This window comes from Pseudophryne corroboree, chromosome 5 (genome assembly GCF_028390025.1).
Source record: "Pseudophryne corroboree isolate aPseCor3 chromosome 5, aPseCor3.hap2, whole genome shotgun sequence".
Lineage (NCBI taxonomy): Eukaryota > Metazoa > Chordata > Amphibia > Anura > Myobatrachidae > Pseudophryne > Pseudophryne corroboree.
The window spans coordinates 783,314,185-783,341,307 of record NC_086448.1 but is presented as its reverse complement, the minus strand read 5'-3'; the positions used below and the strand labels follow the sequence as shown (position 1 = coordinate 783,341,307).

Genomic DNA, 27,123 nt, shown 5'->3' with positions numbered 1-27,123 from the left:
ATGGGGGTAATTCCAAGTTGATCGCAGCAGGAATTTTGTTAGCAGTTGGGCAAAACCATGTGCACTGCAGGGGAGGCAGATATAACATGTGCGAAAAGAGTTAGATTTGGGTGGGTTATTTTATTTCTGTGCAGGGTAAATACTGGCTGCTTTATTTTTACACTGCAAATTAGATTGCAGATTGAACACACCACACCCAAATCTAACTCTCTCTGCACATGTTAAATCTGCCTCCCCTGCAGTGCACATGGTTTTGCCCAACTGTTAACAAAATTCCTGCTGCAATCACCTTGGAATTACCCCCCATGTCCTTCACTACTTTATACACTGGGAAGATCCTATATTTCTGGACCTGTCCTCAAACAGCAAATCCTGCTCCTCCTGCTGCACTGCTTCTTTGTACTTAAATCGATTTATAGATATTTTTCAGTACCATATCCACAATTTTCATATTAAACGATTATCCTCCAGAATTTCTCCTGATGCTGCACTAGACATCAGCCAGGTCCTCCTCAGACAGAAACTCTGGTGATAACATTCCATAATCATAGTGCAGACTAGTCTGGGATCTGCATCTTTTAACTCCATGCAGAAATTCATCCTTGGATACAAACGTTTTCTTCATCCATTCCATCAACTCTAATAACTGACTAGATGTATCAGCAGCAGGTACAGATTCTTTAGGGCAACCACTACACAAATTCTCATCCCGAGAATGGTTTATCACATGTAGGAAAAATCCTAGACAGATTTTTTCTTGGAAGTCCCCTTCTTTGCTCCAGAAATAGGCACACTAAAATAACAACCAATGAACTAATCAGAAACCCTAACTAATCTAAGAACATTCATAAATATAAGTAACCAGCTGTCACGATCCTGACTGTAGTTTTCATATTTGGTGACTTACCTCTGCCATCTGTCCTGGATGCTGTGTCTTTTTGCTCACTGGGATAAACAGCTTGTCAGTACCATGAGTTTCCTGAGAGCAGAGTTAACGAGCTCCACCTGTGGTGATTAACCTGTGTGAATCTGAATTCAGCAATCTGAAGCTTAGGCCTAAAAGTCAGCATCCTCTGTTCATTTGCAGAAGTTCAGGCTTCAGTGTTCTTTCGGCCTGCTAGGCCTCACTCCACATCAGAGCCTAATCTGGAGTACTCACGTGACAGTGTCTGATCACCTGACCCGGAGCTGACTAATCCTGTGCCAGCCTGAGACTCTCTGAATCACCTGACTCTGCTCACCAATCACCAAGAACCAGGAAGTACAAGTCAGGACACTTGAATTGCAGACTTGGCCAGTTCCTTGTGTCACACACAGCTCTGTGTGAGTTTAGAAGCTGAGTTCCCTAAAAGTAACACTTGTACTTCGGTTCCTGTAAAACTCTGCTCTTTTGTTACCCAGTCTGGATTACAGTTGTGTTACCATTGATATCCAGTATTCGTCTCGTCTTAAGGCCATAGCCGCAGCATTCCACAGTCTCGTCTTAAAGCCACAGCTGCAGTATTCTACAGTCTCGTCTTAAAGCCGCAGCCGCAGTATTCTTCAGTCTCGTCTTAAAGCCACAGCCGCAGTATTCTACAGTATCGTCTTAAAGACCCAGCTGCAGTGTTCTTTAGCCTTGTCTTAAAGTCACAGCCATCATTCTACTTACAGTTGCATTTCCAGTTATATCCTGTCGAAGTCAAAAATATTACATAAAGAGAACATACAAACTACACACATTTAAGTCGCTATACTTGCAAATACGCGCAGCGAGCACAGCCATATATGGTAACACACGCATTTACACGGACATGCCACAGAGATGGATTCGACACTTATTTCATACAGTAGATAATTATAATAATATCAAGCGCCAGACATCATGATGATTTAAAATTATCTAATGAAGTAAAGTCATGAATGTGTATTATTTGAACTAAACAGGATAGACCGGTCATGTTTACTATTAAAACAACCAGCTTAATGTGTAGATTAATTTGATACTTGTTATGAAGTTGTAGGACATTGCAGCGAATAGTTATGATTACATGTATAAAAACTAAAATCACTTTGTTAGAACAATTAATGTTACAGTGGACAGGGAACTCCGGCCAGCCCTTTGGATGTCTTCAAGGCTGAATCTGATTACCATATACAAAGGAACTGGTGACTCATCATGAGTCCCCTCCCCTAGAAACTAGATGAGACATAAGCTGACCACACAGGAGGTCAGTTAGTTGCTTTTTGGTCTCAGAGGAAGATGAAGTCTCAGCATGATTTTACAGAGGAGAGAGAGAGAGAGAGAGAGAGTCATATGGAGGGACAAACTTATATGAGAAAGATATGGTATTGTATCGCTGGCATGTAACTGAAACTGCATATAACTGTATGTAATTGTATGTTCTAACTGTTTACTGTGTGAGTTGTATTTATGTAACTATAGGTATACTGTACTTTGTAATATATATTGAATCCATATCCTTTTAACAACAAATATATACATCAATGAGCTTTGGAACTCAGATAATGTGTGGGTGTATTGTTTTCTCTTATGGGATACAGTGTTTTGCGATGTACAGCGCACTTTTATCGTATATGGTAGTAAGAGGTGCAGGCATTTACAATATATATTAGAGCGGGCATTTTAAATATTTGTGAGAAATCAAATCAGCATTCTTAATCCGGTACCAGCCTGGATTACAGTTGCGTTCCAGTATACCGGTACACAGCCCGGTTCACAGTGCAGTTCCCAGTCTCACCGGTAACCAGCCCGGCTCTCAGTCTCAACAGTAACCAGTCCGGCTCACAATCTCGCCAGTAACCAGCCCAGTTCCAGTCTCACCAGTAACTAGTCCGGTTCTCAATATCACCAGTAACCAGCTCAGTTCTGCGCAACTCCAAAGAACCTATTTCATAGCAACCTTGAGTACACAAGCACCTACCCCTGTGACAGTATATCCAGTTCAATCTCACCAATACATTCACCATCCTGCTATCAACGCCAAGTCCCTGGTGATCCAGTGGTCAGGATACGGCTTCCTCTGCAGAGGCCCGGGTTCGATCCCCGGTCAGGGATTGCTTCTCCTTCTCACTGATTCCTACAGACCAGCCTAATATACACATAGTCCTCCAGTCGCCCGCACAGACTTCCCTAACACCGGGTTCACAAAAACCACAGTCATGACAGTAGGAAGTTAGAACTGGCCCCATGAACGCGGCCGAAAGTGTTTGTCTGACCCAAGACCTCCTAAGCAATATTGCAGGACGCTTGGAGGGTTTGGAGTCGACTCAGCATCAATTGGCGCAGTGTCTGTAGCAGAACTCTCTGTACTCAGACTCCTGACCAACTGCGGATTCTCTACCAGATGTTAATACAGTTACAAGAACTTTTGACTAGTATTCTTTCTGTGATGCCTGAACTCCTCAGGAATACCACCAACGTTGTTGATCCTGTTTTGTTCCATCCAGTTTCTAAAGTCTCTTCCCCTGTGCAAGGAAAAGTTGTTCATCAGAGCTACCCACGGCCTAAGCTCTCTGAAGCTGAATGTCAGCGGTGTAGGGAGCTACACCTGTCTTTACTGTGAAAATTCCGGTCATTTTGTTAAGGATTGCATTCTTCGTAAGCCAGGAAATGGTGACAAATGTCAGTATCATAGCGCTCATGTCTACAAGTCATCTACAGTAGTCGATCCTGCTACTGCTGATGGGGGTGTCAAGAAGGCTACTCTAAAAGAGACTCAAATTTATGACTGGGGTCCTGTGATTAAAAGACCCTATCCCAAGTTGGGTGTCCAGAAAAATAAGATTTTAAACCTACCGGTAAATATTTTTCTCCTAGTCCGTAGAGGATGCTGGGGACTCCGTAAGGACCATGGGGTATAGACAGGCTCAGCAGGAGACATGGGCACCACAAATAACTTTTAGTATGGGTGTGCACTGGCTCCTCCCTCTATGCCCTCCTCCAGACCTCAGTTAGAGAACTGTGCCCAGAGGAGATGGACAATACGAGGAAAGGATTTTGTTAATCTAAGGGCAATATTCATACCAGCCCACACCAAGCATACCATATAACCTGGAAATATGCAACCAGTTAATAGTGTGAACAAAAAACAGCATCAGTCAAAGACTATATACAAGTCTTGCAGAGTAAGTCCGCACTGGGACGGGCGCCCAGCATCCACTACGGACTAAGAGAAAAAGATTTACCGGTAGGTTTAAAATCTTATTTTCTCTTACGTCCTAGAGGATGCTGGGGACTCGGTAAGGACCATGGGGTTTATACCAAAGCTCCAAACCGGGCGGGAGAGTGCGGACGACTCTGTAGCACCGATTGAGCAAACGCGAGGTCCTCCTCAGCCAGGGTATCAAATTTGTAGTCGTAATGGCAATCCAGCTGTAGAATAAGCCTGCTGAATCGTGTTACAGATCCAGCGAGCAATAGTCTGCTTCAACGCAGGCGCGCCAATTTTGTTGGCTGCATACAGGACAAACAGAGCCTCTGTTTTCCTAACCCTAGCCGTCCTGGCTACATAAATCTTTAAAGCCCTGACTACATCCAGGGACTTGGAGTCCTCCAAGTCACTCGTAGCTACAGGCACCACGATAGGTTGGTTCATATGAAATGAAGACACCACCTTAGGTAAAAATTGAGGACGAGTCCTCAATTCTGCTCTATCCACATAAAAAATCAAGTAGGGGCTCTTGTGAGGCAAGGCCGCCAATTCTGACACCCGCCTTGCCGAAGCCAAGGCTAATAACATGACCACCTTCCAGGTGAGAAATTTCAATTCAACCGTTTGAAGGAGTTCAAACCAGTGGGATTTAAGGAACTGTAACACCACGTTCAGGTCCCATGGTGTCACTGAGGGCACAAAAGGAGGTTGGATGTGCAGCACTCCCTATACAAAAGTTTGGACTTCTGGGAGAGAAGCCAATTCCTTCTGAAAGAATATAGATAGGGCCGAAATCTGTACCTTAATGGAGCCTAACTTCAGGCCCATATCCACTCCTGTCTGCAGGAAGTGGAGAAAACGGCCCAGATGGAACTCTTCTGTAGAAGCTTTCTTGGTTTCACACCAAGAGACATACTTCCTCCAGATACGGTGATGTTTTGCCGTCACCTCTTTCCTAGCCTTTATTAGAGTAGGTATGACCTCCTCCGGAATACCCTTCTCAGCTAGGATCCGGCGTTCAACCGCCATGCAGTCAAACGTAACCGCGGTAAGTCTTGGAACACGCAGGTCCCCTGCTGCAACAGGTCTTCCCTGAGAGGAAGAGGCCAAGGATCTTCTGTGAGCATTTCCTGAAGATCTGAGTAGCAGGCCCTTCGAGGCCAATCTGGAACAATGAGTATTGTCTGTACTCTTTTTTAGTGTTATGATCCTCAAAATTTTTGCGATGAGAGGAAGGGGAGGAAACACATAAACCGACTGAAACACCCATGGTGTTACCAGGGCGTCTACTGCTATTGCCTGAGGGTCCCGGGACCTGGCACAATACCTCCGAAGCTTCTTGTTGAGGCGTGACGCCATCATGTCTATTTGAGGAATTCCCCAGAGACCAGTATCTCTGCAAAGACTTCTTGATGAAGTCCCCGCTCTCCTGGATGGAGATCGTGCCTGCTGAGGAAGTCCGCTTCAACATTGTCCACTCCCGGAATGAAGACAGCTGACAGAGCGCGTACGTGATTTTCCGCCCAGCGAAGAATCCTGGTGGCTTCCGCCATCGCGACTCTGCTCCTTGTCCCGCCTTGGCGGTTCACATGAGCCACGGCTGTGACATTGTCTGATTGAATCAGAACTGGTAGGTTGCGAAGAAGACTCTCCGCTTGTCGAAGGCCGTTGTATATGGCCCTTAATTCCAGCACGTTGATGTGCAGACAAGACTCCTGGATTGACCATAGTCCCTGAAAATTTCTTCCTTGGGTGACTGCTCCCCATCCTCGGAGGCTTGCGTCCGTGGTTACCAGAACCCAGTCCTGAATACCGAACCTGCGACCCTCTAGAATGTGAGCACTTTGCAGCCACCATAGGAGAGACACCCTGGCCCTGGGGGACAGTGTTATTTTCTGATGTATTTGTAGATGGGACCCGGACCACTTGTCCAGAAGGTCCCACTGAAAACGTCCTCGCATGAAACCTGCTGAAGGGAATGGCCTCGTAGGAGGCCACCATTTTTCCCAGAACTCGAGTGCATTGATGAACTGACACTCTTTTTGGCTTTAGCAGGTCTCTGACCATGTTCTGGAGGTCCTGGGCTTTTTCCAACGGAAGAAAAACCTTATTTCGTTCCGTGTCCAGTATCATGCCTAGGAACGATAGTCGAGTTGTTGGAACCAATTGCGACTTTGGCAGATTGAGAATCCAACCGTGCTGTTGGAGCACTCTCAGGGAGAGCGACACATTCTTCAACAATTGATCTCTTGACCTCGCCTTTATCAGGAGATCGTCCAAGTATGATATAATTGTGACTCCCTGCCTGCGCAGGATCACCATCATTTCCGCCATTACCTTGGTGAAAATCCTCGGGGCCGTGGAAAGCCCAAACGGCAACGTCTGAAACTGGTAATGACAATCCTGTACAGCGAATCTCGGGTACTCCTGATGAGAGGGATATATGGGGACATGAAGGTAAGCATCCTTTATGTCTAGCGACACCATAAAATCCCCCCCTTCCAGGCTGGATATTACAGCTCGGAGCGATTCCATCTTGAATTTGAATCTTTTCAAGTACTGGTTTAGGGATTTTAGATTTAAAATGGGTCTGACTGAACCATTCGGCTTCGGGACCACAAACAGGGTCGAATAATATCCTTTTCCCTGTTGGACCAGGGGAACCCCGACAATCACTTGCTGTTGACACAGCGTTTGAATTGCAGTTAACACTACTTCCCTCTCTGGGGAAGAAGCTGGTAAGGCCGACTTGAAAAACCGGCGCGGGGGCACCTCCTCGAATTCCAGCTTGTAGCCCTGGGAAACATTATCCATCACCCAAGGATCCACGTCTGACCGAACCCAGACTTGGCTGAAGAGTCGAAGGCGTGCCCCCACCGGTGCGGACTCCCGTAGGGGAGCCCCAGCGTCATGCGGTGGACTTAGTAGAAGCCGGGGAGGACTTCTGCTCCTGGGAACCAGCCGAAGCAGGTGTTCTTTTTCCTCTACCCTTACCTCTGGCAAGGAAGGAGGAGCCCCGACCTCTTCTGGACTTTTGCGACCGAAAGGACTGCATCTGATACTGTGGAGTTTTCTTTTACTGTTGGGGAACAAAAGGTAAAAAGGTAGATTTACCCGCTGTAGCTGTGGAAACCAGGTCCGCGAGACCGTCCCCAAACAACACGTCACCCTTGTAAGGTAAAACCTCCATATGCTTTTTTGAGTCCGCATCACCCGACCATTGGCGGGTCCATAAGGATCATCTCGCAGAAATAGCCATGGCATTGGCTCTGGAACCCAGCAATCCAATGTCTCTTTGAGCGTCTCTCATATATAAGACTGCGTCCTTAATATGGGCTAAAGTTAACAAAATGGTATCCCTATCTAGGGTATCAAGGTCAGCAGACAGGGTATCTGTCCAAGCTGCAACTGCGCTACATACCCATGCCGACGCAATTGCCGGTCTGAGCAAGGTACCAGTATGTGTATAAATAGACTTTAACGTAGTCTCCTGCCTGCGGTCCGCAGGATCCTTGAGGGCCGCCGTGTCAGGAGACGGCAGCGCCACCTTCTTGGACAGGCGTGTTAAAGCCTTGTCCACGCTGGGAGAGGATTCCCAACGTACCCTGTCCTGCGTAGGGAAAGGGTATGCCATAAGAACCCTCTTGGGAATCTGCAGTTTCTTATCTGGAGTTTCCCAAGCTTTTTCAAATAACTTGTTAAGTTCATGAGATGGGGGAAAGGATACTACTTGCTTCTTTCCCTTAAACATGTGTACCCTCGTGTCGGGAACAGAGGGTTCATCAGTGATATGCAAAACATCCTTTATTGCAATAATCATACACTGAATACTTTTTGTCACCCTAGGGTGCAATCTTGCTTCATCATAGTCGACACTAGAGTCAGAGTCCGTGTCGGTATCCGTGTCTACTATTTGTGACAAGGGACGTTTCTGAGACCCCGAAGGGCCCTGTGAGTCGGTCCAATCCGTGGATTGACCCCCTGTTGTCTCCCTGGACTCTGCTTTGTCCAGTCTCTTTTGTAAGGATGCTACACTTGCATTTAACATATGCCACATTATCCATCCATTCTTGAGTCGGCACCACCGACGGGGACTCACCACTCATCTGCTACACCGCCTCCTTGGACGAGCTTTCCGCTTCAAACATGCCGACACCCCACACACACCGGGATATAACTATAAGGGGACAAATCCCCAACCAGGCCCTTTGGAGAGACAGAGAGAGAGTATGCCAGCACACACCCAGCGCCAAACTGACACTGGAATAAACCCAGATAGCGCTTTTATGTTATAATAATGATTTCCCCACTCACTGTGCCAATAATTGTGCCCCCCTCCTCTTTTTCAGCCCTCTGATTCGTGTTCAGCAGGGGAGAGTCCAGGGAGCCAGCGTCTCTGCAGCTTCTGTGGAGAAAATGGCGCTGGTTAGTGCTGAGGGACAAGCTCCGCCCCCTCCAGAGGCGGGCTTCGGTCCCGCTCTGATTTACAAAAAATGTCGGGGGATTATCTATTTACTGCATCCGCAGCCTAATATTCTCTAATATACCAGCCTTGAGGTTTATTGCTGCACAGGGCGCCCCCCTGCGCCCATCTGTGCCTGCTCTGTGTGTGTTGTGTGGGGGCAATGGCGCGCAGCGGTAAGCTTACCTCAGTGAAGATCTGAAGTCTTCTGCCGCCTTGAAGTCTTCTTTTCTTCTAATACTCACTCGGCTTCTATCTTCCGGCTCTGCGAGGAGGACGGCGGCGCGGCTCCGGGACGAACTGCAAGGTGAGACCTGCGTTCCGACTCCCTCTGGAGCTAATGGTGTCCAGTAGCCTAAGAAGCAGAGCCTATCATTTAAGTAGGTCTGCTTCTCGCTCCTCAGTCCCACGATGCAGGGAGCCTGTTGCCAGCAGTGCTCCCTGAAAATAAAAAAACCTAACAAAATTCTTTAAACGGGGAAACTCAGGAGAACTCCTCTGTAATGCACCCTATCTCCTCTGGGCACAAGATCTAACTGAGGTCTGGAGGAGGGGCATAGAGGGAGGAGCCAGTGCACACCCATACTAAACGTTCTTTGTGGTGCCCATGTCTCCTGCGGAGCCCGTCTATACCCCATGGTCTTTATGGAGTCCCCAGCATCCTCTAGGACGTAAGAGAAAGAATATTCAAGCCATTTAAAGTCACAGAGGCGTCCGTGTCTCCAGCCCAAGGAGGGGCGTCCGTGTCTCCAGCCCAAGGAGGGGCGTCCGTGTCTCCAGCCCAAGGAGGGGCGTCCGTGTCTCCAGCCCAAGGAGGGGCATCCGTGTCTCCAGCCCAAGGAGGGGCGTCCATGTCTCCAGCCCAAGGAGGGGCGTCAGAGCGTCCTCCAGCCCCAGGAGGGGGTTCAGAGCGTCCTCCAGCCCCAGGAGGGGGTTCAGAGCATCCTCCAGCCCCAGGAGAGGGTTCAGAGCATCCTCCAGCCCCAGGAGGGGGTTCAGAGAGTCCTCCAGCCACAAGAGGGGGTTCAGAAAGTCCTCCAGCCCCAGGAGGGGTTTCAGAACGTCCTCCAGCCCCAGGAGGAGGTTCAGAACGTCCTCCAGCCCCAGGAGGGGGTTCAGAGTGTCCCCCAGCCCCAGGAGGGGGTTCAGAGCATCCTCCAGCCCTGGGAGGGGGGTCCAAGTGTCCATCCCCAGGAGGGGGGTCCAAGTGTCCATCCCCAGGAGGGGGGTCCAAGTGTCCATCCCCAGGAAGGTTATCCAATGTTCAAGCTCTAGTAGGGGCATATGAGTCTTCTACTCAAAAAGGAGTATCTGATCTGTCAACCCCAGGAGGGGTGCTGGAAATAACCATGAGAGTGGTGTCTGATTCGTCAACCGCAGGAGGGGTCACCAGAGTTTTAGCCCAAAGGGAAGTATCCAGAGTCAAGTTTCCAGATGGGAATCTTTGTGCTACAGATGCAGTTATGAACTCCTGTTTGCCGTCTTCTGAGAGCGCCACCATGTTGGCACCCAGCATGGTTCAGGTCCAGGATGGGCCATCTGAACACTTGGATTCTACTCACTCCGGTTCCAGCCGAAATCTGTCTCCTCCAGTTCCAGCTATACTCCAGGCCCAGCCTGGTCAGTCTGTCCTGATTCCAGCCAGTCCAGCAATACCCCAGGCTCCGCCTGGTCAGCCCGTCCCACTTCCAGCCGGTCCAGCAATACTCCAGGACCAGCCTGGTCAGTCTCCTTGGGTTCCAGCCAATTCAAGTATACTCGGATCCAATCCGGTCCTACTTGTCCAGCCAAAGAGTTCTCCAGTTTCAGTCAGTTCAAGCTCATCTGGACTCAAACCGATTCCAAGCATTGATCCGAGTCAAGAACTTTTGTCAGGCAGTCCCAGTAAAGGACTTCCACCATCTAGTTTTAAAATTAGACTTCAGTCTGTCTCTGATTCTGTTTCCTCGTCTTCCAGCATTGAGTCCACAGCTTCTGCAGGGAACTCCAATACCTCTTCTCATCAATGTCAGAATAATTCTGCTGTAGCTGCTAAAGTCAAGAAAAATCCCAAGGCTGTTAACTTAAAGTCAGAACGTGCTACAGAGCTGGATACCGATCTGAGTACAGCTTTCTCAGCTTTGTCCCTAAGCTTTTCTGAGCAACCTAGTGTTCCATCTGCTTATTTGGATAAAGGACTTCAGGCTAATGTTGCTGAGAGGGATACTGATGTTGCTTCCTCAATCCAGTCACCAGAGTCATTTGTCTCAGTCGCAGACGCGAGTGTTGCAGCTTCAGGGAAAATTACTAGCATCTCCATCCAGAATGAGATTTCAAGTGACTTCTCAGTCTCATTTGAGGATTCCAGCGAGGCAACTTCACAAAGGATATTTTCTCATCGATGTCGGGATAATTCTGCTGTAGCAGCAAAAGTCAAGAAAAATACCAAGGCTATTGACCTACTGTCTGAATGTGAACCTCAGTCTAATGTTGTTTCAATGGCATCTGTTTCCTTGAGTCCAATTTCATCCTCCACTCAGCCTTCAGCACATTCAGCCAATGCTCCGTTTTCTGACCTATCGCTTTCTGAGCAAGATGATGCCTTGATGAACCAATACATTAGGAACTTCAAGAATGCCAAGAATTGGAAAACAGTACAAAGACAACAGCCTGTTGATTTAAGAGTTGGTTATCTTTCCATTGATTCCACTCCAAGTTCCTTGTGTTGTTCCAAATTTGTTAATGCAGCTTACAAAATGGATGTAGTTACTCCCAAAGAAGACTGGTATCTTTCATTAGACTTGGACTCAGACTCTGAATTTGATCCGGTTTATGATGCTACTCCTTTCCTGGGAGGTCCTGTGTTTTCTGAGGCAGTTTTTTCTCTGCAGGAAATTCCACTCTCCATGGTTAAAACCAGATGTTTCTGTAAGAAGAAGAAGAGGCATCGACAAAGGTCCTAAGTTCTTCTGTATGAATTTTTCAAGTCCCTGGGAGGTCCTGTGTTTTCTGAGGCAGTTTTTTCTCTGCAGGAAATTCCACTCTCCATGGTTAAAACCAGATGTTTCTGTAAGAAGAAGAAGAGGCATCGACAAAGGTCCTAAGTTCTTCTGTATGAATTTTTCAAGTCCCTCTAAGTGTCAAGATGGGTGTTCGGAGTCCACCCTTAAAGAGGGGGGTACTGTCACGATCCTGACTGTAGTTTTCATATTTGGTGACTTACCTCTGCCATCTTTCCTGGATCCTGTATCTTTTTGCTCACTGGGATAAACAGCTTGTCAGTACCATGAGTTTCCTGAGTGCAGAGTTAACGAGCTCCACCTGTGATTAACCTTCTGTGTGAATCTGAATTCAGCAATCTGAAGCTTAGGCCTAAAAGTCAGCATCCTCTGTTCATTTGCAGAAGTTTAGGCTTCAGTGTTCTTTCGGCCTGATAGGCCTCACTCCACATCAGAGCCTAATCTGGAGTACTCACGTGACAGTGTCTGATCACCTGACCCAGAGCTGTCCAATCCTGTGACAGCCTGAGACTCTGAATCACCTGACTCTGCTCAATCACCAGGAAGTACAAGTCAGGAGACTTGAGTCGCAGACTCGGCCAGTTCCTTGTGTCACACACAGCTCTGTGTGAGCTTAGAAGCTGAGCTCCCTAAAGGTAACACTTGTACTTCGGTTCCTGTAAAACTCTGCTCTTTTGTTACCCAGTCTGGATTACAGTTGTGTTACCATTGATATCCAGTATTCGTCTCGTCTTAAAGCCATAGCCGCAGAATTCCAGTCTCGTCTTAAAGCCACAGTTGCAGTATTCAACAGTCTCATCTTAAAGACGGAGCTGCAGTATTCTTCAGTCTCGTCTTAAAGCCACAGTTGCAGTATTCAACAGTCTCATCTTAAAGCCACAGCTGCAGCATTCTTCAGTCTCGTCTTAAAGCCACAGCTGCAGCATTCCACAGTCTCATCTTAAAGTCACAGCTGCCGTATTCTCCAATCTCGTCTTAAAGCCACAGCCGCAGTATTCTCCAGTCTCGTCTTAAAGCCACAGCCGCAGTATTCTCCAGTCTCGTCTTAAAGACCCAGCTGCAGTGTTCTTCAGCCTTGTCTTAAAGTCACAGCCATAGTCATCGTTCTACTTACAGTTGCGTTTCCAGTTATATCCAGTACCAGCCTGGATTACAGTTGCGTTCCAGTATACCGGTTCACAGTGCGGTTCCCAATCTCACCGATAACCAGCCCGGTTCTCAGTCTCACCAGTCCGGCTCACAATCTCGCCAGTAACCAGCCCAGTTCCAGTCTCACCAGTAACCAGTCCGGTTCTCAATCTCGCCAGTAACCAGCCCAGTTCTGCGCAACTCCAGAGAATCTATTTCCTAGTAACCTTGAATACACAAGCACCTACTCCTGTGACAGTATATCCAGTTCAATCTCATCAATACATTCACCATCCTGCTATCAACACCAAGTCCCTGGTGATCCAGTGGTCAGGATACGGCTTCCTCTGCCGAAGCCCGGATTTGATCCGCGGTCAGGGATTGCTCCTTCTTCTCACTGATTCCTACAGACAAGCCTAATATACATAGTCCTCCAGTCGCCCGCACAGACTTCACTAACACCGGGTTATGACACACAGTCATGACACCAGCCCCCTGACAGGACTTACCTCGGCTGGGCAGCAACAGGCTTTTGGGGAGAAGGCTCTTCCATGCTGATTCCGGTAAACAGAGGGCTCCAAAGCTACTCCATACCTCCCGGTGCACGTTGCCACCTTTAGCCCCTTGCCCTTTGATCCGGCCGGGCACATGTGCAGTGGGCCGCTGAAATGCTTCCTGGGATCAAATGAGTCACAGGCACTTCCGGTGCGTGTCACCCACCCAGAAGCCAAGGGAGCACGGCAATACAGCGGTGGTGAACACTGGGCCACTGACTGCCCGCTCACTACCGTACCAGTGCACCATGCAACTGCGTCCAGCCTTTCCCAGGGGCGCCAACCCTACCACAGATGCTGCTCCACCGCAGCCATTCTGGGAACAAACATAAAATAACAAACAACCTCACACTGTCTATACTGAAAGAGACAGGGGGAAAGAAAACCAGGGAGGAAGGGGAGGAGTACAGCTATATACCCCAAGTGGGCGGATCCTAAGAGAAAATCTCCTGTCTAATTAAGGAGAAGGGGATGTTAACCCATAGCAAGGGCTGCCATGAAGTAGGAAAAAGTAAGAGGAATTTCTCTGGCGCTGGGGGAGGGTATAGCAATAATCTTAGTTATACCCTGATAAAAATGTATCTGTGACCCAGTGCGGTGATTGGACAGCCCATTACTCTCCTTAAAGGAGACAGCGTTCTGGACTGTCTCAGCTTTAACCAATATATATTGATCAACATTTTACTTACACGGTGAGCTAAAACCAAATACTGTAGTAGGAATTACAAAAAGCAAGTGACCAAGTAAAAATGTAAATAAATAGTAAACTTTTATTGATGGCATCAGAAAACATACAACTACTGTCCTGGGTAAATAAACTACATATGAACATATTTTCTCTAGTACAGACAATAATTGATGAAAAACTTAAAATAATAAAAGAAATAAAACCGTATCACGTGATAAAATAGGACATAATAGCTGATATATCTAAAAATAAAGATTAAAATAAGTAAAATACCTAAAAATAAAGAATGAAATAAAAGGTAAAAATCTCACTTAAATTGCAACATGTTTCGCGGCATCCAGCCACGTTCCTCAAACAGCTGAACAGGGATTCTCTGTTCAACTGCCTGAGGAAGGAGCTGTATGCCGTGAAACGCGTCACAATTTAAGTGATATTTTGACCTTTTATTTTCTGCTTTATTTTTAGGTTTATTAAATATTGCCTGCATTCGCTTTTGGTCATTCTTACTTTATAATTTATCTCGCCGGATGAGTAAAAATAAGATTTTAAACCTACCGGTAAATCTTTTTCTCCTAGTCCGTAGAGGATGCTGGGGACTCCGTAAGGACCATGGGGATAGACGGGCTCTGCAGGAGACATGGTCACTAAGAAAAAACTTTAGGTATGGGTGTGCACTGGCTCCTCCCTCTATGTCCCTCCTCCATACCTCAGTTAGAGAACTGTGCCCAGAGGAGACGGACAGTACGAGGAAAGGATTTTGTTAATCCAAGGGCAAGATTCATACCAGCCCACACCATTCACACCATATAACTTGGGATATACAAACCAGTTAACAGTATGAAACAACACAGCATCAGACCAAAACTGATGAAAACTGTAACATAACCCTTATGTAAGCAAAAACTATATACTAGTCTTGCAGAAGTAGTCCGCACTTGGGACGGGCGCCCAGCATCCTCTACGGACTAGGAGAAAAAGATTTACCGGTAGGTTTAAAATCTTATTTTCTCTTACGTCCTAGAGCAGAGTTTCTCAAACTCGGTCCTCGGGGGCCCACACAGTGCATGTTTTGCAGGTCTCCTCACAGAATCACAAGTGAAATAATTAGCTCCACCTGTGGACCCAGTGGCGGATCTAGACTTAACTTTTAGGGGGGGCAGTTTAAGAATTATGACTCCTCCCCCTAATCATAGCCCCTCCCACTTAGTAATGCCCTTCCCGTTCGCTTCTAAAATTTCCTATTGTTGCCATTACTAATAAAATGTTGCCAGTTAGTGGAGAGAACCCTGCGCACTGGTGATACAGACTGGCGAATCGCCATTCCTTCCATCAGGGGTGGTAGAGGATAAGACAGTAGGGCAATTTAAACATGCATGGGATAGACATAAGGATATTCTTACAAAGAAATAAGGATCAGATAAGGTTAAAGATAAAAATAATGTAAAAAAAAAAAAAAAAAAAAGGGGCAGACTAGATGGGCCAAGTGGGTCTTATCTGCCGAAATTCACATTATAGCACACTGAATGAGCCGACATTCACATTATAGCACACTGAATGAGCCGAAATTCACATTGTAGCACACTGTATGAGCCGAAATTCACATTATAGCACACAGAATGAGCTAAAATTCACATTATAGCACACAGTATGATCCGAAATTCACATTATAGCACACTGAATGAGCCGAAATTCACATTGTAGCACACTGAATGAGCCGAAATTTATATTGTAGCACTTTGAATGAGCCGAAATTCACATCATAGCACACTGAATGAGCCGAAATTTACATTATAGCACACTGAATGAGCCGAAATTCACATTGTAGCACACTGAATGAGCCGAAATTCACATGATAGCACGCAGAATGAGGGAAAATTCACATGATAGCACGCAGAATGAGGGAAAAATCACATTATAGCACACTGTATGAGGCAAAAATGACGTTATAGCACGCAGAATGAGCCGAAATTGACATTATAGCACGCAGAATGAGGCAAAATTCACATGATAGCACGCAGAATGAGGGAAAAATCACATTATAGCACACTGTATGAGGCAAAAATGACATGATAGCACGCAGAATGAGGCAAAATTCACATGACAGCACGCAGAATGAGGCAAAATTCACATGATAGCACGCAGAATGAGGCAAAATTCACATGATAGCATGCAGAATGAGGGAAAAATCACATTATAGCACACTGTATGAGGCAAAAATGACATGATAGCACGCAGAATGAGGGAAAAATCACATTATAGCACACTGTATGAGGCAAAAATGACATGATAGCACGCAGAATGAGGCAAAATTCACATGATAGCACGCAGAATGAGCCGAAATTGACATTATAGCACGCAGAATGAGGCAAAATTCACATGATAGCACGCAGAATGAGGGAAAAATCACATTATAGCACACTGTATGAGGCAAAAATGACATGATAGCACGCAGAATGAGGCAAAATTCACATGATAGCACGCAGAATGAGGCAAAATTCACATGATAGCACGCAGAATGAGGCAAAATTCATATGATAGCACGCAGAATGAGGCAAGATTCACATTATAGCACGCAGAATGAGGGAAAAATCACATTATAGCACACTGTATGAGGCAAAAATGACATAGCACACAGAATGAGGCAAAATTCAGCCAAATAATGCAGGGAGAAGAGGGGGGGGGGGGAGAAATGGGAGACACACACACACACTCACACACTCACACTCACACACACTCCCACCTCATAGATGGAGGCCGGGTCCCGCCGCGGTATTGGGAACGGGGTGCAGAGCGGCGGGGGACGAAGACAGAGAGAGAGCGTCCTGACGCGCGTACAGGAAGGAGGGGGCGTGGTCAGAACAGAGGTCGCTGTACGCGCGTCAGGACGCTCTTCTCTCTCCTTGTACCCCGCCGCGCTGCACCGCTCTCCACCCCGTTCCCAATACCGCGCCGGGACCCGGCCTCCATCCCGGTGCCGGTATATGTAGGGGGGGCGTTCGCCCTAATCACCCCCCGCTAAATCCGCCACTGTGTGGACCTTTTAAAAGGTGTCAGTGAGTAATTAATACACCTGTGCACCTGCTGGGTTACCTGCAAAACATGCACTGTGTGGGCTCCCGAGGACCGAGTTTGAGAACCTCTGTCCTAGAGGATGCAGGGGACTCCGTAAGGACCATGGGGATTATACCAAAGCTCCCAAACGGGCGGGAGAGTGCGGATGACTCTGCAGCACCGATTGAGCAAACAGGAGGTCCTCCTCAGCCAGGGTATCAAACTTGTAGAACTTTGCAAAGGTGTTTGAACCCGACCAAGTAGCAGCTCTGCATAATTGCAATGCCGAGACCCCTCGGGCAGCCGCCCAAGAAGAGCCCACCTTCCTAGTGGAATGGGCCTTAATCGATTTTGGTAACGGCAATCCAGCCGTTGAATGAGCCTGCTGAATCGTGTTACAGATCCAGCGAGCAATAGTCTGCTTTGAAGCAGGAGCGCCAACCTTGTTGGCAGCATACAGGACAAACAGTGCTTCTGTTTTTCTGACACTAGCCGTTCTGGCTACGTAAATTTTCAAAGCCCTGACCACATCAAGGGACTCGGAATCCTCCAAGTCTCGTGTAGCCACAGGCACCATAATAGGTTGGTTCATATGAAAAGATGAAACCACCTTAGGCAAGAATTGAGGACCGGTCCGCAATTCCGCTCTATCCATATGGAAAACCAGATAGGGGCTTTTATGAGACAAAGCCGCCAAGTCCGACACTCGCCTAGCTGAAGCCAAGGCTAACAACATGACCACTTTCCAAGTGAGATATTTTAATTCCACTGTTTTAAGTGGTTCAAACCAGTGCGACTTAAGGAAACTCAACACCACGTTAAGGTCCCAAGGCGCCACCGGAGGTACAAAAGGAGGCTGAATATGCAGCACTCCCTTCACAAAAGTCTGTACTTCTGGGAGAGAAGCTAATTCCTTCTGAAAGAAAATGGATAGGGCCGAAATCTGAACCTTAATGGAGCCTAATTTTAGGCCCAAATTCACTCCAGTTTGTAGGAAGTGAAGGAAAGGGCCCAGATGGAATTCTTCCGTAGGAGCATTCCTGGTCTCACACCAAGAAACTGTTAGGCGCCGTGGTCCGCTATGTCCTCGCGGCCCAGCGCCTAGCAACTAGGGACGCCGAGCGTGCTAGCCGCCGGGTCCCTAGCAACGCTGGGACGACGAGCGTGCTAGCCGCCGGGTCCCTAGCAACGCTAGGACGCCGTATGCGCTGAGCCGCCGGCTCCCTAGCAACGCTGGGACGCCGGGCGCGCTGAGCCGCCTGGACCCTAGCAACGGGGACGCCACGGGCGGACCGCGCTCCCCGTTGCAGGGTCAATCAAGTTATCCACATACACTTGTCTTCTGGTCGTGCAGCAAGGCAGCTGCACGGCATTTATGCTAATCAGGGTCTGAACATCTGATTGGAGGACTCCCTGCTAAATACCTTCTCAGTGCTTCACACAGTCGCCGGTAATAGCTTCCTGCATGCTGCTTAGGTTTGCTGAACGTCTGTTCCAGTCCTGCTGTGTCCGGTCATTCCTGTCCTCAGAGTTCCTGAATCTTGGAGTTGTCATCTCATCCCAAGGAGTCTTCTGGTCCTCAATTGCCCGCAATAGTCGCCAGAGGATCTCGTGTGGTTTTCGTGAGTTGCGGCTCTGCCGCGTGCTGCGGCCTAGCCCGCTTCATTTTGTATTCTGTTTCGGAGCATTTGCGGAGGTTTCCGCTTCCACAAGTCCTCTCCGGAACTCGGCGGTGCCGGGTAGGAGAGTGGACAAGTGGGTATTTTGGTTGTCCTTTTCCCTGGCGGTTTTCCGCACATATTCTAGTTTTAGGTTAGTCTGTAGCCCCTGGCTTTGTTGTTTAGTTAGAGGGCCCTTTGTTATCACCCTGTCTCGGATTTCTCTTTGTCTCCCATTAAGACCTGAGGGGGCATCGGAGTTGGGCAGACGTAATCCGCCCTTCAAACGCGGCTGCCATGGGCTCAAGCAACCATAGTCTCGCAAGAGATTTCTGACAGCACGGGCGAGACAACGGAGTTAGGGCGCCAGGGGCTATTCCCGTTCCCTTTCCCAGCATTACGTTCCAGTGCTCAGGTCCTTGCTATAAGATCTCCCCAGACCAGAGTGCTGGAATCATAACATTATTACCGGCCATACCAAAACTTAAAATTAAACGGGGTTTAATTTTTTCTCATTCTGTTTTTGTGAGAGTTTATCGGCCTCATGAATCCGACAGGTTTAGGGCCAAATCCCGGTCAGCTCTTAGTCAACCAGATTCAAGAACTTACTCAGATGGTTCAGGATCTTTCTCTTCGGGTGAGATCGCAGGAAGATCTTTTGCGAGACTCCCCGAAGATAGTCCCTGAACCAAAGATGCATTTGCCCGACCGTTTTTTTCCGGTGACAGAAAAGATTTTTTTAATTTTAAAGAAGCCTGTAAGCTTTATTTTCGTTTAAGACCTACATCCTCTGGTACCGAATCTCAGCGGGTTGGGATTATTATTTCTTTACTCCAGGGGGATCCTCAGACCTGGGCATTTGGTTTAAAAGCTGAGGATCCTGCGTTGTTATCTGTAGACGCCTTTTTTAAGTCATTAGGGATCTTGTATGATGACCCAGATAGAGAGGCGTCCGCTGAGAGTCATCTGCGCGCTCTCAAACAAGGTAGAAATCCAGCGGAGGTTTATTGTACCGAGTTTCGCCGTTGGTCGAACGACTGTGGCTGGAATGACCCGGCCCTGCGCAGTCAGTTTCGCCTTGGTTTATCTGAATTTATTAAAGACAGTCTCCTCCAGTACCCCGCTCCTGAGACTCTCGATAAACTCATGGAGCTTGCTATAAAGATTGATCATCGTCTCCGAGAACGGAGGGCTGAAAGAGGAACAACTGTAAGGTCTAGTCCTTGTGTTTATACCTTCCCAGAGGACGTCGAGGAGCCCATGCAGATAGGTCTCTCCCGGCTGTCTCCTGAGGAAAGAACCAGAAGACAAAAATCCGGTCTTTGTTTGTACTGTGGGGATAAGGGACATTTTGCTCGTAACTGCCCGAACAAGTCGGGAAGCGCTCTGACCAGGTGAATGGTGAGGGGGTTCACTTAGGTCTGCAGCTTATCTCCTCAAACAACTCTTTATTAGTCCCTGTTAAGGTTTCCTTTGGCAGCCTCAGTTCTTTGGTGTCGGCTTTTGTCGACAGTGGAGCTGCAGGAAACTTTATGGATTTAACTTGGGCTAAGGCCTTAGGCATTCCACATTTACCGTTAGATAGATGTATCACCATGCACTGCTTAGATGGGGGTCCGCTTTCCAATGGGGTAATTACTCACCATACACCTCCAGTAATACTTACAGTAGGAGCCTTACATTCTGAAGATATTGAATTCTACCTTACACATTGCCCGGCAGTTCCTGTTGTTTTGGGTCACTCTTGGCTTGCCTTTCATAATCCCACCATTGATTGGCGGTCCGGGGAGATTTCCCAATGGGGTACTTTTTGTGTTAAAGAATGTATTTCGTATCCAGTCAGAGTTGCAGCAGTCGTCCCAAAGCTCATTCCTGTGGAATACCAGGAGTTTGCCGATGTCTTCTCCAAAGGCAATGCGGACATTCTGCCTCCCCATCGGCCCTATGATTGTGCAATTGAGCTAGTTCCAGGTGCCACTTTGCCTAAGGGGAGATTATATGCCTTGTCCGGGCCAGAAACCACGGCCATGAATAATTATATTCAGGAAAGCCTAAATAAGGGATTTATTAGACCATCGAAATCTCCTTTAAGTGCTGTTTTTTTCTTTGTGGAGAAAAAAGATGGCTTGCTTAGACCATGCATTGATTTTAGGGCTCTGAATAAGATCTCCGTTAAAAACACCTATCCTTTACCGTTAATTTCTGTGCTTTTTGATCAGTTACGTTCCGCCGTGATTTTTTCTAAAATTGACCTTAGGGGAGCTTACAACCTCATCCGAATTAAATCTGGGGATGAGTGGAAGACGGCTTTCAGCACTCAGTCGGGTCACTATGAATACCTGGTGATGCCGTTCGGCCTGTCAAATGCTCCGGCAGTTTTTCAAGACCTCATTAACGATGGTCTCCGTGACTTCCTAGGGAAATTCGCGGTCGTTTATTTAGACGACATCTTGATTTATTCTGAATCGATGGAACAACATGTTACCCAGGTGCGTCTGGTTCTTCAAAAGTTACGTGAGAATCATTTATATGCCAAGCTGGAGAAGTGTGATTTTCACATCACAGAAGTATCTTTTTTAGGGTACATAATTTCTCCCCAGGGATTTTCCATGGAACCGAAGAAGCTCCAGGCCATCCTTAATTGGGCGCAACCCACTAATTTAAAAGCAATTCAGAGCTTTTTAGGGTTTGCGAATTATTATAGGCGGTTCATTCATTCTTTTTCTGACCTGGTTGCTCCCATAGTAGCTCTGACTAAAAAAGGAGCGGATCCTTCCAATTGGTCGCATGAAGCTGAGTTGTCTTTCCAGGCCTTGAAACAAGCCTTTGTCTCGGCTCCTGTCCTCAGACATCCTAATCCGGAATTGCCCTTTATTGTGGAGGTTGATGCATCAGAGGTTGGAGTGGGGGCTGTCCTTTCTAAAGAAGATCCGGAGTCTCTGGAGTTACATCCTTGTGCCTTTATGTCCAGGAAATTCTCCTCCGCTGAATCCAACTATGACGTTGGTAATCGGGAGTTACTGGCAGTAAAATGGGCTTTCGAGGAATGGTGGCATTGGCCGGAGGGAGCTAGACATACTATTTCGGTTTTAACTGACCATAAGAACCTGCAATATATTGAATCAGCTAAACGGCTTAATGCTCGGCAGGCACGTTGGGCATTATTTTTTACTCGTTTCAGGTTTATCATCACTTTCAGGCCTGGTTCCAAGAATACGAAAGCTGATGCCCTGTCACGTAGCTTTCTTCCGGTTCACAATAGCAATCCTGTTGTTACCCCCATAGTTCCATCTTCGGTCATCCGGGCAGGCCTCACACAGGATTTATTTACCCAGTTAAACCAGCTTCAACACCAAGCTCCTAGACTAACTCCTGCTGGTCGTCTTTATGTCCCTGAATTTTTGAGAGCCACTGTTTTATCTGAGTTTCATGACAACAAAGTCTCAGGGCATCCGGGTATCACTAAGACCTTGGAGTTAGTCTCTCGCTCAGTGTGGTGGCCTAGTCTTTCTAAAGACGTTAAGGAATTCGTCCATTCCTGTCAGGTTTGTGCACAGCATAAGGTTCCTCGTTCGTTGCCTATCGGGCAACTCATGCCTTTAACTGTTCCTCTCAGGCCACAGTCTCATATCTCCATGGATTTCGTGGTTGACCTTCCCCTTTCAGCCGGATTCCGAGTCATTTGGGTGGTAGTGGACCGTTTTAGTAAAATGGCTCATTTTATTGCTCTTCCCCGATTGCCTTCTGCTCAAGGGTTGGCAGTTTTGTTCCTCCACCATGTGTTCAGGCTTCATGGTTTGCCCACTGATATTGTTTCTGATCGGGGTCCACAATTCATCGCACAATTCTGGAAACGTTTTTGTGCCTCATTGAAGATGAAACTGTCTTTAACATCTGGTTATCACCCACAGTCTAACGGGCAAACCGAACGAGTCAAATAGTCATTAAAACAATATTTACGTTTGTATTCAGCCAAACTCCAGAATGATTGGTCCGAGTTTCTCCCTTTGGCTGAATTTGCTTATAATAACTCTTGTCATTCCTCCACCAAAGAGTCTCCATTCTTTTCAGTTTTTGGTTTTCACCCCAGAGCCAATTCTTTTTTTCATCATTCTCCAGTCTCCTCGCTGACCTTAACCTCCCATCTCAGAGCAATTTGGAGAAAAGTGCACCTTGCTCTCAGAAAAGCGGCCTTCCGAGAGAAGAAATTTTCTGACAGGCTCCGACGTCCTTGCACTTTTAAGGTGGGAGATAAGGTGTGGTTGTCTACTCGCAACATCAAGCTTCGACAATCCTCGGCTAGACTGGGACCCAAATTTATTGGACTGTTTCTTATTATTAAGAAGGTCAACCCAGTTGCCTTTCGGCTACGTTTACCAAGATCTCTCAGAATTGGAAATACTTTTCACTGTTCCCTGTTGAAACAATATGTTTCTTCCAGTAGATTTCCTCGGAGGATCTCTCAGGGTAGATCTCCAGTGGATGTGCAGGGACAACAGGAGTTCTTGGTAGAGAAAGTTCTTGATTCTAGAATGTCCCGGGGTCGGCTTTATTTTTTGGTTCACTGGAAAGGCTATGGTCCGGAGGAAAGGTCTTGGGTCCTGGATAAGGATCTTCATGCCCCTAAACTCAAGAGAGCATTTTTTCTGGAATTTCATCAGAAACCTCGCTTTAGGGGTTCGTTGACCCCTCCTCAAGGACGGGGGGTACTGTTAGGCGCCGTGGTCCGCGATGTCCTCGCGGCCCGGCGCCTAGCAACTAGGGACGCCGAGCGTGCTAGCCGCCGGGTCCCTAGCAACGCTGGGACGCCGAGCGTGCTAGCCGCCGGGTCCCTAGCAATGCTGGGACGCAGTGCGCGCTGAGCCGCCGGCTCCCTAGCAACGCTGGGACGCCGGGCGCGCTGAGCCGCCTGGACCCTAGCAACGGGGATGCCACGGGCGGACCGCGCTCCCCGTTGCAGGGTCAATCAAGTTAACCACATACACTTGTCTTCTGGTCGTGCAGCAAGGCAGCTGCACTGCATTTATGCTAATCAGGCTCTGAACATCTGATTGGAGGACTCCCTGCTAAATACCTTCTCAGTGCTTCACACAGACGCCGGTAATAGCTTCCTGCATGCTTCTTAGGTTTGCTGAACGTCTGTTCCAGTCCTGCTGTGTCCGGTCATTCCTGTCCTCAGAGTTCCTGAATCTTGGAGTTGTCATCTCATCCCAAGGAGTCTTCTGGTCCTCAATTGCCCGCAATAGTCGCCAGAGGATCTCGTGTGGTTTTCGTGAGTTGCGGCTCTGCCGCGTGCTGCGGCCTAGCCCGCTTCATTTTGTATTCTGTTTCGGAGCATTTGCGGAGGTTTACGCTTCCACAAGTCCTCTCCGGAACTCGGCGGTGCCGGGTAGGAGAGTGGACAAGTGGGTATTTTGGTTGTCCTTTTCCCTGGCGGTTTTCTGCACATATTCTAGTTTTAGGTTAGTCTGTAGCCCCTGGCTTTGTTGTTTAGTTAGAGGGCCCTTTGTTATCACCCTGTCTCGGATTTCTCTTTGTCTCCCATTAAGACCTGAGGGGGCATCGGAGTTGGGCAGACGTAATCCGCCCTTCAAACGCGGCTGCCATGGGCTCAAGCAACCATAGTCTCGCAAGAGATTTCTGACAGCACGGGCGAGACAACGGAGTTAGGGCGCCAGGGGCTATTCCCGTTCCCTTTCCCAGCATTACGTTCCAGTGCTCAGGTCCTTGCTATAAGATCTCCCCAGACCAGAGTGCTGGAATCATAACAGAAACATACTTTCGCCCTATACGGTGATAATGTTTAGCTGTCACGTCCTTCCTAGCCATTATCAGAGTAGGAATGACCTCATCCGGAATGCCCTTTTCCGCTAGGATCCGGCATTCAACTGCCATGCCGTCTAACGCAGCCGCGGTAAGTCTTGGAACAGACAGGGCCCCTGTGTAACAGGTCCTGTCTTAGAGAAAGAGGCCACGGATCTTCTGTGAGCATTTCCTGCAGATCCGGATACAAGCCCCTTCGCGGCCAATCTGGAACAATGAGAATTGTCTGTACTCCTCTTTTTCTTATTATTCTCAACACCTTGGGGATGAGAGGAAGAGGAGGAAACACATAGACCGACTGGAACACCCACGGTGTCACTAGGGCGTCCACTGCCACCGCCTGAGGGTCTCGAGACCTGGCGCAATACCTCTGTAATTTTTTGTTTAGGCGGGACGCCATCATGTCTATTTGGGGCAGGCCCCACTGACTTGCAATCTGTGTGAAGACTTTCTGATGAAGTCCCCACTCTCCTGGATGTAGATCGTGTCTGCTGAGGAAGTCTGCTTCCCAGTTGTCCACTCCCGGAATGAACACTGCTGACAGTGCGCCTACATGATTTTCCGCCCAGCGAAGAATCCTTGTGGCTTCCGCCATTGCCACTCTGCTCCTTGTGCCGCCTTGGCGGTGAACATGAGCTACTGCGGTGATGTTGTCTGACTGGATCAGAACCGGTAGGTCGCGAAGCAAAGTCTCCGCTTGACGAAGGGCGTTGTATATGGCCCTCAGTTCCAGGACGTTGATGAGAAGACAAGTTTCTTGACTTGACCAAAGACCTTGGAAGTTTCTTCCCTGTGTGACTGCTCCCCAACCTCGGAGGCTCACGTCCGTGGTCACCAGAACCCAGTCCTGAATGCCGAATCTGCGACCCTCCAGAAGGTGAGCACTCTGCAGCCACCACAGGAGAGATACCCTGGCTCTGGGGGACAGGGTGATCAACTGATGAATCTGTATATGTGACCCAGACCACTTGTCCAGTAGGTCCCATTGGAAGGTCCTCGCATGAAACCTGCCGAAAGAAATGGCCTCGTAAGATGCCACCATCTTTCCCAGGACTCGAGTGCAGTGATGCACCGACACCTGTTTTGGCTTCAATAGGTCCCTGACCAGAGTCATGAGTTCCTGGGCCTTTTCTATCGGAAGATAAACCCTTTTCTGGTCCGTATCCAGAATCATGCCTAAGAAGGTCAAACGAGTCGTAGGAACTAACTGTGACTTCGGGATATTGAGAATCCAGCCGTGTTGCTGTAACACCTTCAGTGAAAGTGACACGCTGTTCAACAACTGCTCTCGTGATCTCGCTTTTATTAGGAGATCGTCCAAGTATGGGATAATTGTGACACCCTGCTTGCGCAGGAGCACCATAATTTCCGCCATTACCTTGGTGAAAATCCTCGGGCCGTGGAAAGCCCAAACGGCAACGTCTGAAATTGGTAATGACAATCCTCTACCGCAAATCTCAGGTACGCCTGATGAGGTGGATATATGGGAACATGAAGGTATGCATCCTTTATGTCCAGGGATACCATAAAATCCCCCCCTTCTAGGCTGGCGATGACCGCTCTGAGCGATTCCATCTATAGGTTCAAGGATTTTAAATTTAAAATGGGTCTGACCGAACCGTCCGGTTTCGGGACTACAAATAGGGTTGAGTAATACCCCCTCCCTTGTTGAAGCAGGGGAACGTTGACCACCACCTGTTGAAGACACAATTTTTGAATTGCATTTAAAACTATCTCCCTTTCTGGGGGAGAAGCTGGTAGGGCCGATTTGAAAAAGCGGCGAGGAGGCACCTCTTCGAATTCCAGCTTGTAACCCTGGGAAACAAATTTCTATTGCCCAGGGATCCACCCGTGAGTGAACCCAGATGTGGCTGAAAAGTCGAAGACGTGCCCCCACTGGGGCGGACTCCCTTAGCGGAGCCCCAGTGTCATGCGGTGGATTTTGAAGAGGCCGGGGAGGACTTCTGCTCCTGGGAACTAGCTGTGGTTGGCAGCTTTTTCCCTCTGCCCTTACCTCTGGCAAGAAAGGACGATCCTCGTGCTCTCTTGTTTTTATTTGACCGAAAGGACTGCATTTGATAATGTGGCGCTTTCTTAGGCTGTGAGGGAATATAAGGCAAAAAATTTGATTTACCTGCCGTAGCTGTGGAGACCAGGTCCGAAAGACCTTCCCAAACAATTCCTCACCCCTGTAAGGTAAAACCTCCATATGCCTCTTTGAGTCGGCATCACCTGTCCATTGCCGGGTCCATAGGACTCGTCTAGCAGAAATCGACATAGCGTTGACTCTAGAACCCAGTAGGCCAATGTCTCTTTGAGCATCCCTCATATATAAGACAGCATCTTTATTATGACCCAGGGTTAATAAAATGGTATCCTTATCCAGGGTATCCAATTCCGCCGATAAGGTATCTGTCCACGCTGCTACAGCGCTACAAACCCAAGCCGACGCTATCGCCGGTCTGAGTAAGGTACCAGAGTGTGTGTAAATGGACTTTAATGTAGCCTCCTGCTTGCGATCAGCAGGATCCCTGAGGGTAGCCGTATCTTGGGATGGCAGTGCTACCTTTTTGGATAAGCGTGTCAACGCTTTGTCTACCCTTGGG

At 47.9% G+C, this 27,123-nt stretch overlaps 1 long non-coding RNA gene across 1 annotated transcript in view; it reads right to left on the bottom strand.

Annotated features, from left to right (window-relative positions):
• The window catches only part of LOC134928525 (uncharacterized), a 198,138-nt gene that overhangs the window by 155,946 nt on the left and 15,069 nt on the right, over positions 1-27,123 (bottom strand). Inside the window, exon 2 of the long non-coding RNA XR_010177943.1 lies at positions 908-1,672. This is a non-coding gene — a long non-coding RNA (uncharacterized LOC134928525). The remainder of the gene's footprint in view (positions 1-907; positions 1,673-27,123) is intronic.